This window comes from Geotrypetes seraphini, chromosome 3, assembly GCF_902459505.1.
Source record: "Geotrypetes seraphini chromosome 3, aGeoSer1.1, whole genome shotgun sequence".
NCBI lineage: Eukaryota > Metazoa > Chordata > Amphibia > Gymnophiona > Dermophiidae > Geotrypetes > Geotrypetes seraphini.
The window spans coordinates 37734597-37753635 of NC_047086.1; positions in this window are offsets into that span (position 1 = coordinate 37734597).

Consider the following 19039-nt stretch of genomic DNA (forward strand, 5'->3'; position numbering starts at 1 on the left):
TGAACAGAAAACAAAAAAAAGGGTTCCACCAAAGAGATTCCACAAGAAAAACAGCAAAAGAAACTGGAATTGATGATCCTGTCAGAAGTAATTGCTGCTTTTTATGGGGACGCGCGGGGATGGAGTTAATTCCTTGCAGGGACAGAGAGGATCCTGACGGGGACGGAGAGGATCCTGATGAGGACGAGCGGGGATGGGTGGGATTTCTGTCCCCGCGCATCTCTCTAATCCCAACCTCTCTCATATTTTGGAAGAAGGTTCCACAACAAAAAAATAAGAACAAAACCAATATTAATTATTACTTCAAACAAGCATCAGTAAACCCGGATTTCAGCCTAACGTCTTTTGTTTAAGGTGATCAACAAAAGTTTTCATATATTTTTTTTCCAAAAGTATTAGAAGGTCCCCGTGAAAGTTTTGCAAATAGATGAAGCTTGATCTAAAATACAGTTAACGAGGATGTTTTAAATGGGTCAGCATTCAAAAGGATTTAACTGGGCAGGAAAGGTTCCCACCTAGTTAAACCCCATTGGGTTTGCCAGCCACTGATATTCAGCCACACTGAATACCACCACTAGTCAGCTGTCTCCTAACTGGCTTGGTTAGAGGAGGGCCAGGGTGGAGTTAGGTTGGAGTTGCAAATTAGTCAATTAGTGGCGATAGTCAGTCTACTACGAGAGGTCACTGAAAAGTTCTCAGCTCAACCAAGAAGAGAATGATCTGGAGCCATGAAACTTACACTTTCTTGTGGAAAATAACTGAAATTTAACATGATACACCGTCAAAACCGCTGAGGACAGTGGCACGCCGACAATGCCGCGCTGACATTTGCGTGCAGGATAAATGTTTGCCGCTGCTTCTGCTGCTTTGAAGCCTTCCGTTTTACATTCTGAGAGGTTGTCTGTGTGGGGATCCCCCGACTACACTTAGAACTGCTCGCGCTCCTGTTGGGGGAGGTTGGGGGGGAACCCCTCCAGTACACTGAAAACACCTGTTCTTTTCACTGTTCGGGAGTTTTTAGTGTAGTGGGGGTTCCCCACACCCACACCCCCAATGGAAGCATGAGAACTTCTAAGTGTAGTGGGGGGTTCCCCCCAACCCCCTCTTAGAGCACAAAAGGGAAGGCCTGAAAGTGGCAATGCACATTTGTCCTGCACGCAAATGTCAGCACAGGATTGTTGGCGCACCACTGTCCTCCGCGGTTTTGACGCGTCACCATTTAACATATTTCACTAATAGCTGAACTCGTACACTTAGGCGTAGTCATCTACCAATGGCGTTTCAAACACTCAAGCATTCAATGTCAGGATAAAGCCTGCGATGCTGCTCAACTCCTTGCAACAAGGCCTCACGCTGCACTGGGTCTGTGGTGATGCCAGTGGCCAGGTCAGTTATCAGTTCAACACCATGCTCGGCTGTGTCGTTAACCAGTGGTTAACTCATTGCTGAGTGTGAAATGTTGATAGCTATAATACCAAGAAATTTGCTCCATTGAGCCAAAATAATAGCAAATTTTAAGCAAAACGGAGCTTTATGTAATCAGTGGCTTTGAGTGACTCAAGAATGAGCTTTAAAATTATTATTATTTTTTTTAAATTCTTTATTCATTTTCAAAATTACATTAAGTGTTAAATATATTCATTCACATTAACAATAAATACGTCACTTACAAATTATTTTCTCACGAAGCACAAATTCATGGGAAAAGGTAAAAGTTCACGTGGTTTTTACAATTTTAAGCCCCCTTTTATCAAGTCTGTCTCCTCAAGGGTTAAATAGTGAGGTAGAGTGGAGGGCCTTTTTGTAATTTGCTTTAATGTATGGATTTGTGTCTCAGCGTGCAAGTGTACATGCTGTCAAGACAACAATGGAGTTCGTGTTGCCTTTATATCTGTTAGTTGCAATGTGTGAATGTGAGTAAGTGAAATTCTTTTACATCTTAGCAGGTGTATTTAAATATTGTAATTTGATGACATCAGTTTAGTCATTCTCAGTGACTTTTCACGTCACTACGTTAGAACCTTATACTATGGTAGGTTTATTTAAACAACGTAATATGATGACGTAAGCTTAGACAATTCAGTGAGTCGGTACAGTGACGTTTTACGTCCTGACGTTAGAACCTCACCGGTACATTATCAGCTTTAAATAGCGTCTGTACTGTGCTCGCTTGGTTCGAGATATCTAAGAAGAAACATATATTAAACCAGCGTTTTTCAATCTTATGGTGAGTGTCCTCCTTCAGTTTACAGCCATAAGTAGTTTATTCAGAATTTTATTACATTTTTTGAAGTTTGTAAAATAATCTTTATGGCATTTTAATATATTATTTCTTGCTTTCAGTGACTTCACCTCCAGCTTTAAATCTAGCTGTTTTGTCGGTTCCCTGACGCAGCAACGAAACGTGGCACGTCGGAACCAGTCACTATTTTCAAAGATAAGTTATTTCTTAAAAGACACTAAAATTATTGAAGCAATGACAGTGTTAGCATAGCTGTTTGGGCTTGCACTTAATTCATTGAAAGTTCATATCTTCAGAGTCAATTCAGTTTTTGAACACTGCAATGATTGGGTGGTGAGGCGGAGTAATCAGCCTTCATGTCTCTGAGCAGAGTTCTAAGAAAAGAATTGTGAATAAGTGACATTTGAATCTATTTTGTGTGATGGTGCTGTAGTGACACTTTTCAGGTCTTATCGATATTTCTTCAGTCACTCTACAAATACTCACGTTTTTGAGTTATTTACCCCTTTTATCAAGCAGCATTAGGTTTTTTTTTAATCGCCAGCTGCTGCAGTAAAAGCTCCGACGCTCATAGGATTCCTCCGAGCGTCAGAGCTTTAACTGCAGCGGCTGGCAATAAAAAAAGCATAATAAAGGGGGGAGTTTCTGGACAGCCCTTCTGTAGGTTGATGGCTACATAATAGGTTTATTGGCCCAGATGTTTTTGTTTTTCTTTGTAGGTTTCTTTTTGTTTCCACTTTTAGTGCTTCCTTCTTTATGTTGGGGACCCAATGTGGGTACATCATATTGACGAATTTTGTTTTCCACCCTGTTTTCCATGACTTTTTCTAACGATTTAGGGCTCCTTTTACTAAGGTGTGCTAGCGTTTTTAGCGTGCGCATAAGATTAGCGCGCGCTAGCTGAAAAATTGCCGCCTGCTTAAAAGGCCCTAATTCACCTTTGTAAAAGGAGCCCTTAATATTTAGTTGATTATGTAGAAATACAGGCGTATAACAGGAAAAGTATAATCTGATCTATTCTTTAATCTATATACCGAATCATTTCCCGAGGAACTCGATTTGGTTTACAGTTAATTAAAAAATAATATAACATTTAGTAGATCGAATGGAGAGAGTACTATTAGTTAGGATTATATACATATTTAAATAGTTAAAGGAACTGGTCTGAATTAGAGAATTGTGTGGGGCAGAAATCCCACCCATCCCCACCAGGATCCTCTCCGTCCCAACCTGTCCCCGCCAGGATCCTCTCCGTCCCCACCAGGATCCTCTCTGTCCCCACCCGATCCCACCAGGATCCTCTCCATCCCCACCCAACTCCGTCAGGATCCTCTCCATCCCCACCCAACTCCGTCAGGATCCTCTCCATCCCCACCCGTCCCCACCAGGATCCTCTCCGTCCTCACCCATCCCCGCAAGGAATTACCTCCATCCCCACCCGTCCCCATAAAAAGCAGCAATTACTTCTGACAGGATCATCAATTCCAGTTTCTTTTGTGTTTGCGCTGCTGTTTTCCTTGTGGAATCTCTTTGGTGGAACCCTTTTTTTGTTTTCTGTTCAGGTAATTAACTTATAAACCCCCTCTTTTACTAAGGCTGACGTATCCATTAAATTATATGGACAAACTCTGCTTTCAAAGCCTTCCATCCCCGTGGGAGTCCCGTGGGTGAGAGGGGGGGTCCCCGTGGGAGTCCCGTGGGTGAGAGGGGGGTCCCCGTGGGAGTCCTGTGGGTTTGGGGGGATTCCTGCAGGACCCATGGGATTCCCGCGATCCCCATTCCCGTGCAGACCTAGTCTGAATAGCTATTGTGTAAACAACCAAGTTTTAAAACCTTTCCGAAATTGCTGTAACTGACTTAACAGACTTAAAGGGCTCCTTTTACAAAGCTGCGCTGGCAGTTTTAGCGCTTGCTAGACACTAACGCCAGCATTGAGCTGGCGTTATTTCTAGCCGCGTAGCTCGGGTTTAGCGTGTGCTAAAATTCTGTGTGCACTAAAAGCGCTATCGCAGCTTAGTAGAAGGAGCCCAAAGTGTCTTAAATTCTTAAAGTGTAGAGCTGGGTGGGCTACGTCTGATCCCAAAGATATGTTTGGAGTGCCCCTTTCCTGACGACGATAATGCGGAACTTACGTCGAGGGGAGGCAAAGTGGGTTTTTAACACGCGGAGTCGTTAAGGGGTGATTAAATTGAAGGTCTGTACCAGCGCAGGAAAATACGAAAACACCGCAATTTTCTGCAAAGATTTAAATCTACTCAAGATAAGTGATTCATTTAGAAAGTTGTATACCGATATAGTATCCAGAGTATGTTATAGTAACTCTGAGAGCAGTGTGTGGGACCCTGGAGTGCAATGATGGCCTTTACAGACAACCAGCGCTACTACTTTGAACTGTAGTTTACGCACTTTTGGGGTAGTGATCTGAGCACTTGATATGCTCTTGCTGCACTTTATTAATTTATTTTTTGAAGATATTTTGTGTACAGTCGACTCTGCTTAAGTGCACGGCCTTCGGACCGGGTCGCCACGTGCACTTAAACGGAGAGGGGGGGGGGAGGCTGTAGTTAAGCCGGCTTAGTTTAAATATGGCACAGGAAAGCAATGCCCTACAGCTAGAGTGGAAGCAGAGCACTCCCTTTCTCAGTTGTCCCAGCGCTGTACGAAGCCTCGCCACTGTGGCCAATCTGTTCTGCCAGCTGGCTTTCCTCCCAGTCAGAACGCAATTGCATTTAACCGGAGTAAAGGTGACATGAAAGTATAGAGGTGGGACTTACGACGTCAGTGCGCATAAGCGGATTGTGTGCTTATCCGAAGTGCAAATATCCAGAGTTTACATCCATTGACTTTAATGTAAAAAAAAAAAAACCAGGACCGTGGTGGTAGGGCGCAGATAACCGAAGTGTGAGCCTAACTGATATGCTCTTCGGTGGAGTCGACTGTATTCATTAACTTGTGGAGTATTTTTTTTATAACTGTCAATCTAACACAAGTATCAGATTTGAAAACTCCTTAGTACATTGTGGTTATATAACATTACTGCCAATTTCTCTAGGTCATTCCGGTGTAGCTGAAAATGCCATCTTCCCTCTAAAAAACAACCTATAGCTCCTTCATATTTTCCCAGAACTGCTGAAATATATATTTATTTTTTTACATAAAAAGTGTTGCTTCTGTCCCTTTTCTTGTTTTTTTTTTTCCCTCAGAAAATATTATAGCACGCTTGGCCTATATTCCCATCATGGGACTCATTGAACTATATTTTTTCATGACGGTCACAATCTCTAGATCTGCATCTGCTATAAGAACTTGCAAGTCTGGAATCTTATTAGCTAGACTACAGGCAGATGTGCCCTTATCTTTCCCAGCATTATCTTTTCTTTGCATTCCTTTCTCCAAATCACCCCTTGGAGGAGTTGCCGTACAGAGAGATTGGAGAAACTGGGCCTGTTCTCCCTTGAAAAGAGGAGACTGAGAGGGTACTTGATTGAAATATTCAAAATACTGAAGGGAATAGACTTAGCAGATAAAGACAAATTGTTCACCCTCTCCAAGGTAGGGAGAACGAGAGGGCAGTCTTTAAAGATGAAAGGGGATAGATTCCGTACAAATGTAAGGAAATTCTTCACCCAGAGAGTGGTGGAAAACTGAAACGCTCTTCCGGAGGCTGTTATAGGGGAAAAACACCCTCCAGGGGTTCAAGACAAAGTTGGACAAGTTCCTGCTAAACTGGAACGTATGCAGGTGAGGCTGGACTCATATAGAGCATTGGTCTTTGACCTGTGAGCCGCCGCGTGATCGGACTGCTGGGCATGATGGACCACTGGTCCCCAGCAGCAACAATTCTTACGTTGGGAAGCAAAAACCCGAGGTATAATTATACGATGGGAGGGATGTTATTGAATGAGAGTACCCAAGAAAGGGACTTGGGGGTGATGGTGGACATGACAATGAAGCCAACAGCACAGTGTGCAGCTGCCGCTAAGAGAGTGAATAGAATGCTAGGTATAATCAAGAAGGGTATTACAACCAGAATGAAAGAAGTTATCCTGCCGCTTTATCGGGCAATGGTGCGTCTACATCTTGAGTACTGCGTCCAGTATTGGTCACCGTACCTTAAGAAGGCATTACTCGAGAGAGTTCACGACTGATTAAGGGGATGGAAAGCCTTTCATACGCTGAGAGATTGGAAAAACTGGAACTCTTTTCCCTGGAAAAGAGAAGATTAAGAGGGGATATGATAGAGACTTACAAGATCATGAAGGGCATAGAGAGAGTAGAGAGGGACAGATTCTTCAAACTTTCAGAAAATAAAAAAACAAGAGGGCATTCGGAAAAGTTGAAAGGGGGCAAATTCAAAACAAATGCTAGGACGTTCTTCTTTACACAACGTGTGGTGGACACTGGAATGCAATTCCAGAGGACGTTATAGGGCAGAGTACGGTACTGGGGTTTAAGAAAGGATTGGACAAATTCCTGCTGGAAAAGGGGATAGAAATTTACTGCACAGGTCCTGGACCTGTTGGGCCGCCGTGTGAGCGGACTGCTGGGCGCGATGGACCTCAGGTCTTACCCAGCGGAGGCATTTCTTATGTTCTTATGTTCTTTAAAATAACCTTCTGAGGCACAGATCACTAAAAAAAATTACTCCCATTAAGCAAAAATAAAGGAGAGACTGCTCAGTATGCTAAATCTAGAGCGGCAATGTTGTCCGTGGCAGGAGTAAAATGTTGGCATCCTGAGGACCTGCTCTAACCATTTACAGTGTAGAAAGATGCTGAAGACACAACTGTTTGGGGAGGCTTTTCTTTGAAATTGTGTCGGTAGGCATATTTTAATAAGAATCCTGAATTGTGATAGCTGCACTTTATTTAGTGGGGATAGATAATATGTAAACTCGTTGAGTTTTTTTGACATTATTTTAAGTGGATTAAATCACTGTCCCCCCGCTTTTATGAACGCATAGTGTGGGTTTTAGTGCTGGCAGTGGCAGTAACTGCTCCGACCCTCATAGAATTACTATGAGCGTCAGAGCAGTTACCGCTGCTGCCGGCACTAAAACATGCAATATGCGTTCGTAAAAGAGGGGGTATGTGATTCGTAACCTAATTGAATGCATTTTGTAAATGTACTGTGAATGTTTTAATTTTTAACCACTTAGTTATAGGCGGTTTAGAAATTTTATAAATAAATTAATAAATAATACTATTTGCTACTTTAATGTAACATAGTAAATGACGGCAGATAAAGACCTGAACGGTCCATCCAGTCTGCCCATAAGTTATACTCATTAAAAAATACATGATTAGATTAACTTGTCTCTTCTTTGATATTTCTGGACTGTAGACTGTAAAGCCTGGTATTGTCCTAGGTTCCAAATGATGAAGTTGCCGTCCAAGCTCACTCCGGCCTATCCAATCGTCTCGTTGTTTGCAGGACATCTACCGTAAAGGCTAGCCAGTTACATCCTCCTGTTCCATATTAGTGGAGTTCAAATTATGCCCACTGCAGCCCACCCTAAACTGAATCACCATATATGGAACACAGACCATGCAGGTCTGTCCAATATTGGCCTTAGTTCTTTAATTTACATCCTTCATTTTCTAATTAGAGGTCCTCTATTTTTATCCCACACTTTTTTGAATTCCATGCCCGTTTTCCTCTCCACCACTTCCCTTGGGAGGGCATTCCAGGCATCTACCACCTTCTCCGTGAAGAAGAATTTCCTAACATTGCTCCTAAGTCTTCCTCCCTGTAACCTCAGATTATACCCTCTAGTTTTACCATTTTCTCTTCCCTTGAATAGATTTTGTTCTATATTAATACATTTCAAGTATTTAAACATCTGTCCCTCCTCTCCTCCAGAGTATACATATTTACGTCTTCCAGTCTCTTCTCATACTTCTTTTGGTTCAAACCCCTTACCATTTTCGGCACCTTCCTCTGGACCGCTTCAAGTCTTTTTATATCCTTCGCCAGATACGGCCTGCAAAACTGAACACAATACACTCCAACAACCTATACTGGTGCATCAATACCGCCCTTCTTCTGCTGGTTACTCCTCTTTCTATACAGCCTAGCAACCTTCTGGCTACAGCCACCGCCTTATCACACTGTTTAGATGCCTTTAGATCCTGAGACACAAACACCTCACGGTCCCTCTCTCCATCTGTGCCATTATCAGCCTTTCACTTCCCAGCAAATATGGGCCTAGATTCACTAAACCTCCAAACCGTGTGCGATCCGATTCCGTTTGCATGCCGGCCGACCAATTCAGTAAAGGCCTGCATGCAAATGGGGACGATCGTTAACACGCCCCCCTACCCACGGCTAGAGTGATCCCCACTCATGCGCACACCCTGACAGGAGAAGCAGCCATCTGCCACTGCTGTCAGGGCTCCGCCCAGCCCAGATCTCTCTTGCTTGCTCCCGGACTCTCCTGCTCTCTGCCACTAATCCATGCAGTGCAAGCCCGTGGTTTTAAAGCGGGCCTGCACTGCGGGTAATGGCGGCAGAGAGCAGGAGAGTCCAGAGAGCAGGCAAGAGAGATTAGGCACCGGCCCGACACACCAGCCCTGCTCAACACCGGCCCTCGACCCCCTCCCGGCATGGCCCGTGCCCCCCCCCCCTGGAGAAAAAAGCAGGAGGGATGCCAATTCCCTCCTGCCATCAGCGTTTTTTTTTTTTTTAAATGCTGCATTCATGCAACACGGCCCTTGTCCCCCCCCCCCCCCCCCCCGACCTGCACTGCTCTCGCCCTACCCCCCGCCAACTGGCATGGCCCACCCCCGGCAGTAAAAATTTGGGAGCAGGAGGGGTGCTCAGTCCCTCCTGCTCCTAGGCCTCCCACCTCTCGGCCTCCCACCTCTCGGCCTACCCCTGGTCAACCCAGCCAATCAGGGACTTCCTTACATGGAAAACCTTAAAATGTATGAATAATTTAACACCTATTTCAGTTCATAAATCAACTCATCAGACCCTATGGCTGATATCCAAGATTCAAATTGGCGGATTTAAGGTCATCTGGAAGTATTGGATGAAGGCGGGTATACGTACTTTGGATGATGTTATTTCAGATGGTAAGCTGCTTGATTTTTTCACAATTGCAACACAAATTCAGTCTTAATAAATCACAAAATTATAGATGGTTGCAGTTGAAGCAGGCCATTCAGGTTGGGTTCCCTGAATGGAAAAATCTCAGTAATCAGTATAGTTTGCCGCTCTTATGCTTTCAGGTGGACTTCCTGGGACATCAGGCCACTCAGTGGTATAAATTAATATTTGGAGTTTTAAATAAGAAACCAAAAAACTGGTCTTCGGGACATTTGGAGCATTGAGATCAAGCATCAAATTACTGCATCTCAATGGCCACGTATTTGGGCTTAGAGGATGAGATGTACAGTGTCTGCATCTATGAGACAAACTTGGTTTTTTCTGTTACATAGAACAGTGTTCTTCAACCTTTTTACATCTATGGACCGGCGGAAAAAAAAAATTATTTTGTGGACCAGCAAACTATTAGGATTGAAATTTAAAAACCCCGTTTCCGCCCCGTCTCTGCGAGCTTGGTCCTCACAAACCATCTGATCCCATCTGCATAAGCCTCAGTTATTATTTTATACTGAATGTATTTTATTAAAGTATAAAAAAACAATATTCTGTACAATTGTCATTTTATAAATACAAATAATACAGAGCAAGTATCAACAAAACCCCTGTTTCCCCTCCCCTTCACATAAATCCCCTCTACTATCAAGAAAACTGAATAAGCCAAATTATTACAGAATGCTACACAGAAATATCATGCTAACAGAATACTGCAGTCACACATAGCAGGAATAGGGTTAGGGGAGTGCAACAAGGGCAACTGCCCCCCTGGTCAGAGAGAGCCCTAAGCCACTGCCTGGACTTTGCAGTCCCCAGTTATATTTAATACCAGCTCTAGCAGGATATATATTTCAAATCTGATATATTATATTCATAAAATAGAAATAAAATTATTTGTTTCTACCTTTTGTTGTCTCTGGTTTCTGCTTTCATCTTCTTTTCACTCTCTTCCTTCCAGCTTCTGCCCCTTCCATCTACTGTCTGACCTCTCCCCCTTCCATATGGTATTTGTCTTCTTTCTATGCCCCTCTCCCCTTTCCATCCAGCCTATGCCCCTCTCTCCTTTTTATATGATTCATTCCTGCTTCACTGCTCTCTTCATTTTTATCTCTCCTACACCAGATCTAGCATCTTTGTCCCTCTCAATTTCTCTGCTGACCCCCCTTCCCATCTCATTCCTGTCTCTCCCCTTCCCCTCCTCTAATCTCCCTGCCAGCTGTTTCCTTCCTTTTTTCTTCTCCCTTCCCTCCTCCCCCTGTCCAGCAGTAACTCTCTTCCCTTCTCTGTCCCTCCTCCCCTCCCAGCAGCATCTCTCATCCTCCCTCCCTCCAGGTTCAGTAGTAGCTGTCCCTTTTTTCCCCTTGCCCAGCAGCTTCCCAGACTCCTTTCCCTCCTCCCCTCCCAGCAGCATCTCTCATTATCCCTCTCCAGGTCCAGTAGCAGCTGTCCCTTTTTTTTTTTTTTTTTTTTTACCATGCCCAGCAGCTTCCCAGCCTCTAACAGTGGCTTTCTCCCCTCCCAGCAACTCTCCTTACTTGCCAGCGCAGCGATTCAGGAAGGCAGCCTTGGGTCCTTCGTTGGGTCGCACCGCCTCTGAGGAAAGCGGAAGTTGCATCATCAGAGGTGGCCGCGACTCAGCAAAAGCCCCAAGACTGCCTTCCTGAATCGCTGCGCTGGTAAGTAAGGAGAGCCGCTGGGAGGGGAGAAAGCACACTTCTGAGGCTCCCTATTATCTCTCCGGCCCTGCGCAGACTACAGCTCATCGATTTTGCCGGTCCTGTGTGGACCGGCAGGAAATTGGAGATGTTGATCTTGCCGGTCCTGCGCGGACCAGAAGGAATTTTCTGCGGACCGGCACCGGCGGTTGAAGAACAGTGACATAAAGCATTTTGGACCCCGGATCATTTACAGAAGTTAGATAGCTCTGAATCTAATAGATGCTGGCACTGTCATCTTGAAGCTGGGACATTAGATCATTTGTTATTCTATTGTCCATTGATACTTGGAAATCAATATGGGGGTCAAATAAATAGTTTGTTAGATAATCCGGTGGCATTATCCTATGACATCGTATTGTTTGGCATGTCAATGAGGGCTAAAAGCCAAATATCCTCTAATAATAATAAGCTTCTAATCATTATGACAGGGGTTGCCATACAACAGATTACGAATAAGTGGAAAAATTGGGATAGGCTGAATTATAGCATTTGGTGGAACTCTTTGTGTCACATATGTAAAATGGAAAGGATAATTGCCATGCAGCAGGGAAATTTTTAAGAAATTTCAGGTAATTTGAGGGCCATTAACAAGATACTGTAAAGATTGAAATTCCTGCATAGAATAAATATTACTTTTTTCCCTTTTGTTCATACACGTCCAGGGTGGGGTGGGAATATTTTATGATTTCTTTTGCTTAGGAATAATTGTTGGGTATAAGGGAGGTGGGATATTTGATGCAAGTTAGAATTTGATGATATATCAAGTGATGTTAAAGTATAAAATGATTATAATCTATGTTACGCTTGTGAGTTTTAAAAATGAATAAAGATGAATAAAAAAAAAAAAGAGTAATATACTGCACTGCCAACAGAAGGGAACTTCTTAAGAGGCAAAGGCATCCTTAAACAGAAGAGTCTTTAGATTTGTCTTGTATATCGATAAAGATGTTTCTTTTCTGATATGATATGGAATTGCGTTCTATAGTGTCGGGGCTACCACAGAAAAAAATTGTCTTTCGGGCTGTGTTATAGAATACATGGCGAAGTGAAGGAATTGAGTTTGGTGGGAACATCACAGCTGCAAAGCATTTCTACTCTTTTATAAACTGAATATGGCTAAAACTGAACTCCCTATCTTTCCGCCTAAAATCCCCTCCCTCCCCTCGCCGTTCTCTATTTCTGTGGATAACACTATCCTCCTCCCTGTCTCGCCGGCTCGCAACCTTGGGGAGATCTTTGACTCCTCTCTCCTCTTCTCTGCTCAGATCCAACAGACCACCAAATCCTGTCATTTCCTCCTCTATAATATTACCAAAATCCATCCTCTTCTCTCTGAATACATTACCAAAACCCTTGTCCACACTCTCATCACCTCTCACTTAGACTTAGAGGGGATATGATAGAGACTTACAAGATCATGAAGGACAGATTCTTCAAACTTTCAGAAAATAAAAACACAAGAGGGCATTCGGAAAAGTTGAAAGGGGACAGATTCAAAACAAATGCTAGGAAGTTCTTCTTTAGCCAACGTGTGGTGGACACCTGGAATGCGCTTCCAGAGGACGTTATAGGGCAGCGTACGGTACTGGGGTTTAAGAAAGGATTGGACAATTTCCTGCTGGAAAAGGGGATAGAGGGGTATAGATAGAGGATTACTGCACAGGTCCTGGACCTGGTGGGCCACCGCGTGAGCGGACTGCTGGGTGCGATGGACCGCAGGTCTGACTCAGCGGAGGCATTTCTTATGTTCTTATGTAATTCTCTCAGGCCTCCCGCGCACCCATCTATTACATCTTCAATCTGTTCAAAACTCTGCTGCATGACTCATATTCCACTATTCTCACATTACCCCTCTCCTCAAGTCACTTCATTGGCTCCCCGTCCATTTCCGATAAAGTTTAAACTCCTCTTGCTGACTTACATATGCATTCCTTCTGAAGCCCCCCGATATTTCTCTTCACTTATCTCCCCCTATGCTCCTCCCCATGAACTCCGGGCAAGCCCCTCTTATCTGTACCCTTATCTTCCACTGCCAAGTCCAGACTCCGTCCCTTCTTTCTTGCAGCACCATATGCCTGGAACAGGCTGTCTGAATCAATAAGTCGTTCTCCATCCCTGGCAGTGTTCAAATCCAAGCTAAAGGCCCACTTTTATGAAACTGCTTTCAACTCTTAACTCCCACTCGCTGCTGCCAGATACCTACTCTCATACAAACGCATGGGGGAAAAAGAAGCAAACATTGAATACAGGACAAAAGTCTGCAGCGGTCAAAACAGCAGTCAGGGAGGCCAAACTTCGTATGGAAGAAACTCTAGCGAAGAACATAAAGAAAGGGGACAAATCCTTCTTCAGATACATTAGCGACAGGAAAAAGAACACAAAAGGGATAGTACGCCTTAGAACGCCAGATGAGAATTATGTGGAAACTGACTCCGATAAAGCCAAACTACTGAATGATTACTTCTGTTCAGTCTTTACCTGCGAGGCACCAGGGTACGGGCCTCGGCTGGATGCAAAACAAAGCATGGATGACCCATTTCAGGAGTTTGAGTTCACACCAGCTGATGTTTACAGAGAACTGTCAAGACTCAAGGTGAACAAAGCCATGGGACCGGACAATCTGCACCCAAGAGTGCTCAGAGAGCTATGCGATGTTTTGGCGGAACCGTTAGCCATGCTCTTCAATCTCTCCCTAACTACAGGGAGGGTCCCCCTGGACTGGAAAACTGCCAATGTTATTCCTCTGCACAAAAAGGGTTGCAGAGCGGAGGCTGCGAATTACAGACCAGTAAGTCTCACATCAATAGTGTGTAAACTCATGGAAGCTCTACTTAAAGGGAAATTAGACACGATATTGGATGAGGGGAATCTGAGGGATCCCTGTCAACATGGATTCACTAGGGGCAGGTCATACCAGTCCAATCTCATCAACTTCTTTGATTGGGTGACAGGAAAGCTAGACTCGGGAGAGTCTCTGGACATAGTATACTTGGATTTCAGTAAAGCTTTTGACAGTGTCCCACACCGTAGACTATTAAACAAGATGAAATTGATGGGGTTAGGTGAGAAACTAACTGCATGGGTCAACGATTGGCTAAGTGGAAGACTTCAGAGAGTGGTGGTCAATGGCACCCTCTCTGAGACATCGGAGGTGACTAGCGGAGTGCCGCAGGGCTCAGTCCTGGGACCATCCCTTTTTAACATATTCATAAGGGACTTGACCTGAGGGCTTCAGGGAAAAATAGCGCTGTTTGCCGACGCCGCCAAACTGTGTAATATAGTAGATGAAAGCGATCTCACGGATGGTATGGCGCAGGATCTGATCAAGTTGGAAAACTGGTCCTCTACATGGCAGCTGGGCTTCAACGCAAAGAAGTGTAAGGTGATGCATCTCGGCAGCAGAAATCCATGCAGAACATACACCTTGAATGGAGAAACACTAGCTACGACCTCAGAAGAACGGGATTTGGGAGTAATCATCAGTGCAGACATGAAGGCTGCCAAACAGGTAGAGAAGGCCTCATTCAAGGCAAGGCGGATGATGGGATGTATCAATAGAAGTTTCACCAGCCGGAAACCTGAAGTCATAATGCCACTGTACAGAGCCATGGTGAGACCTCATCTGGAGTACTGTGTGCAATTCTGGAGGCCACATTACCGTAAAGATGTACTTCGAGTTGAGTCAGTCCAGCGAATGGCCACTAAGATGGTCTCCGGACTCATGGGTCTCTCATACGAGGAAAGACTGGGCAAGTTGCAGCTCTACTCTCTAGAGGAGCGCAGGGAGAGGGGTGACATGATTGAGACATTTAAGTACGTCAAGGGTTGTGTCGAGGTGGAAAACGACATATTCTTTTCTAAGGGACCTTCAGTCACAAGGGGGCACCCGCTCAAACTCAGAGGAGGGAGATTTGGTGGTGACACCAGGAAGTATTTCTTTACAGAAAGGGTGGTGGATCACTGGAACAAACTACCGGTGCAGGTGATCAAGGCCACTAGCGTGCTCGACTTTAAGAATAAATGGGACATCCACGTGGGATCTCTACGTGGGTCGAGCAGCACTCTGACTTAATGGGGTGGGACAGTAGAGTGGGCAGACTTGATGGGCTATAGCCCTTTTCTGCCATCATCTTTCTATGTTTCTATGTTTCTACCGCGCGCTGAAATTGTGCGTGCGCTAAAAATGCTAACGCAGTTTAGTAAAAGGAGCCCTAAGTGAAAAACACTGCTTAAGTGATGTTTTAGACTGATTTTCAAGGTGCCTTCCAGTGCCCCAAAAAAACGGGGCCAGAATCGCACCTCTGTGGATACTTTACGGTGCTTAACGCCACTGTAGCCGTGACCAGCATCGGAAGTGGCATTATGCGCCAGTAAGCACTTCCGGAGGTGTGATTGAAGTCAAAGGTAGGCACTGGAAAAGTAGGCCTTGAAAACCCAGGCTTTATGTTTCTCCTGCTTACCTTTGCCGGAGGTGGGATTCTCTAAACAGAGTGATTGACAGGCGATTGGCATCCGCTTTTAAAGGCGGCAGCCGACCACAGCGCCATTTAGAGAATGCAGGCCTTTATAGACTGAAGTGTAACTGAAATTGTGGCATATATAGAAAACGAAGGAAAAAAATCCAACAGAAACTGCAGTGGAAATAGGTCAACAAACAAAAAAAGGGCTGCAGACAAAATGTACAAGATGCAGGCTATGTTTATTATATCAAATATAGATATGATCAATGTTACCACCCTTCAAACAAACCTAAGGAACCGACACGGTCCGTGTTTCGGTAAACACGCCTTCTTCAGGGGTCCAGGATCGATAAGGTTTGAATTAAACCGCAATATAAAATGATAGTAAACATAGGCCTGTGAGAACTCTGGAATAATTGCGCACCAACACACTTGGCAAAAAACTTCCTCCTAAGCGAAACGTTGATCAATCCATTCTCAACCAATCCAGGTAAACAGCGAAGGGACAAACCCCTGAGTGTTGGTGCGCAATTATTCCAGAGTTCTCACAGGCCTATGTTTACTATCATTTTATATTGCGGTTTAATTCAAACCTTATCAACCCTGGACCTCTGAAGAAATTTAATGTGGACAAATGCAAAGTGATGCACATTGGGAAGAATAACCCGAATCACAGTCACAGGATGTTACGGTCTACCTTGGGGTTTAGCGCCCAAGAAAAGGATCTGGGTGTTATCATAAACAATACGATGAAACCTTTTTTTTAAACAAATTTGGTGTACCGACCATCGACAAGTATCTGGCCAGTTTACAATACTAAAATGTATAAAATAAAATTTTTAAAAGGGTAGGGTGTAGACGAGAACAAGGATGGGAAGGGTCAGATAGGATGGATACAAGAGGAGATGGAGTAGAGGAAGATTTGAAATGACATCAAAAAATAAAAATAAAGGGGTGGGAAGAGCAAAAAAGGGAAAAAAACAAGGGGAAAGGGAGGTCGCCCAATGTGCAGCGGCGGCCAAAAAAGCAAACAGGATGCTAGGAATTATTAAAAAAGGGATGGTTAACAAGACTAAGAATGTTATAATGCCATGTATCACTCCATAGTATGACCTCATCTGGAGTATTGCGTTGAATTCTGGTTTCCTTATCTCAAGAAAGATATGGCAGCACTAGAAAAGGTTCAAAGAAGAGTGACCAAGATGATAAAGTGGGATGGAACTCCTCTTGTATGAGGAAAGACTAAAAAGGTTAGGACTCTTCAGCTTGAAAAAGAGACGGCTGAGGGGAGATATGATTAAAGTCTACAAAATATTGAGTGGAATAAAAAGAGTACAAGTAGATCAATTTTTCACTGTGTCAGAAATTACATAGACTAGGGGACACTCGAAGTTACAGGGAAATACTTTTTAAAACCAATTGGAGGAAATTTTTTTTCACACCGAGAATAGTTAATCTCTGGAAAGCATTGCCAGAGGTTGTGGTAAGAGCGGATAGCATAGCTGGTTTTAAGAGAGGTTTGGACAAGTTCCTGGAGGAAAAATCCATAGTCTGTTATTGAGAAAGACATGGGGGAAACTACTACTTGTAGTGTGGAATGTTGCTACTTCTTGGGTTTTAGCCACGTACTAGAGACCTGGATTGGCCATCGTGAGAACGCGTGATTGGGCTTGATGGACCATTGGTCTGATCCACTAAGGCTATTCTTATGTTTTTATCTCCAGAAATGTACTGTACACAATATTCTAAAAGAGGTCTTACCAGAGTTTTATAAAAGGGCATCTATACCTCCTTTTTCCTACTGGCCATACATCTCTCTGTGCATCTTCTTGGTTATTGCATCAACAATATGGAATTCCCTTCCTTCTCATCTTCGAGAAGAAATCTCCGAGAAGAAATCTCACTAGACAAATTCAAGAATAACTTAAAGACCTTCCTTTTTAACAAGGCATATGACAAGTAGATGCTAGATTGCATATATAATAATAATAATAATTTTATTTCTTATATACCGCTATACCAGAAGTTCAAAGCGGTTTATAGCAAAGAAACATAGTCAGAGAATGAAATACAAATTAAAACAAAACATTCAGTTTGATACAGGATAGAAACAAGCAAATAGGTACAAGGTAAAAACGTTCAGATTGGAATGTAATGTAATTTTATTTCTTATATACTGCTAATCCGTTAGGTTCGAAGCGGTTTACAGAAAATATACATTAAGGATACAATAAAAATAAGATAAGTAAAGATAGGTACTTAAAAATACCCTTACTGTCCCGAAGGCTCACAATCTAACTAAAGTACCTGAAAAACAATTAGTAAAAGGTAGAGAAGTAAAATAAAGACAAGAGGTAAAAATAAGATAAGAAACATCCTAACAAGAATGCATAGATCTTTTTAAGGCCGCACTTTTAAAGCAAAATATACATCTCAAACAATAATATATTGGATAAACTAAAAGTAAATTATGATAAATTATAATTATACAATTACAGTTGAAAGAGTACATCGGTTAGATCTAAAGTCTAAAAGTTGGAACAGTGGCGTAATTAAGATGTGGGCGGCTGTTGGGAATTGATAATGAGGTTGGAGGAACATATTCCCTTCTCAATGTGTTGACCTTTTACGTTCTTTCTTTCCTATTATAAATTGTACTTTTCCCCCTAATCCAATTTGAATCTGTCAGTAAAGTCTTGTTAATTGATGTCTTCCCTTTGATTTTAATAGTCTTAACATTGTACACGGCTTAGACAAATTTTTTAAAAGCGGTATATCAAATTTTAAATAAAACTTGAAACATCCTTCTAGCTTTCACCGTCACCTTTTCAATCTGTTTGGCCACCTTAAGATCATCATATATTATCATACCCAAGTCCTGCTCTGCTTTCTTGCACAAAAGTTCTTTATCCCATAAACTATGCCATTCCCTTGGGTTTTTGCAGTCCAAATGCATGACTTTGCATTTCTTAGGATTAAATTTAAGCTGCCAAATTTCACAACATCCTTCAAGCTTTACTAGGCCCTTCCTCATGTTATCCACACCATCAGAAGTGTCTGCTCTATTGCAGATTTGATTTTGGTATCACCCATAAAGAGGCAAATCTTACCTGACAGCCCTTCAGCAATATTGCTTACCAAAACATTAAAAAGAACAGGCCCAAGAACCAAACCTTGAAGCACACCACTGGTAATATCCCTTTTCGCAGAGTGATCTCCATTGACCATTATCCTCTGTCGCCTTCCACTAAACCAGTTCCTGACCCAGTCCATAACTTTGGGGCCCATCCCAAGGACACTCAGTTTATTTGTTAGACACCTGTCATAGGCCTTGCTAAAATCTAAATACACCACATCTATCCAATTCTCTGGTCTCCCAGTCAAAGAAATTGATCAGATTTGTCCTGCAAGACCTGCTTCTTGTGAATCCATGTTGTCTCAGGTCCTGTAGTCTACTGGCTTCCAGAAACTTCACTATTTTCTGTTTTAAAAGTGTTTCCATTAATTTAATTACC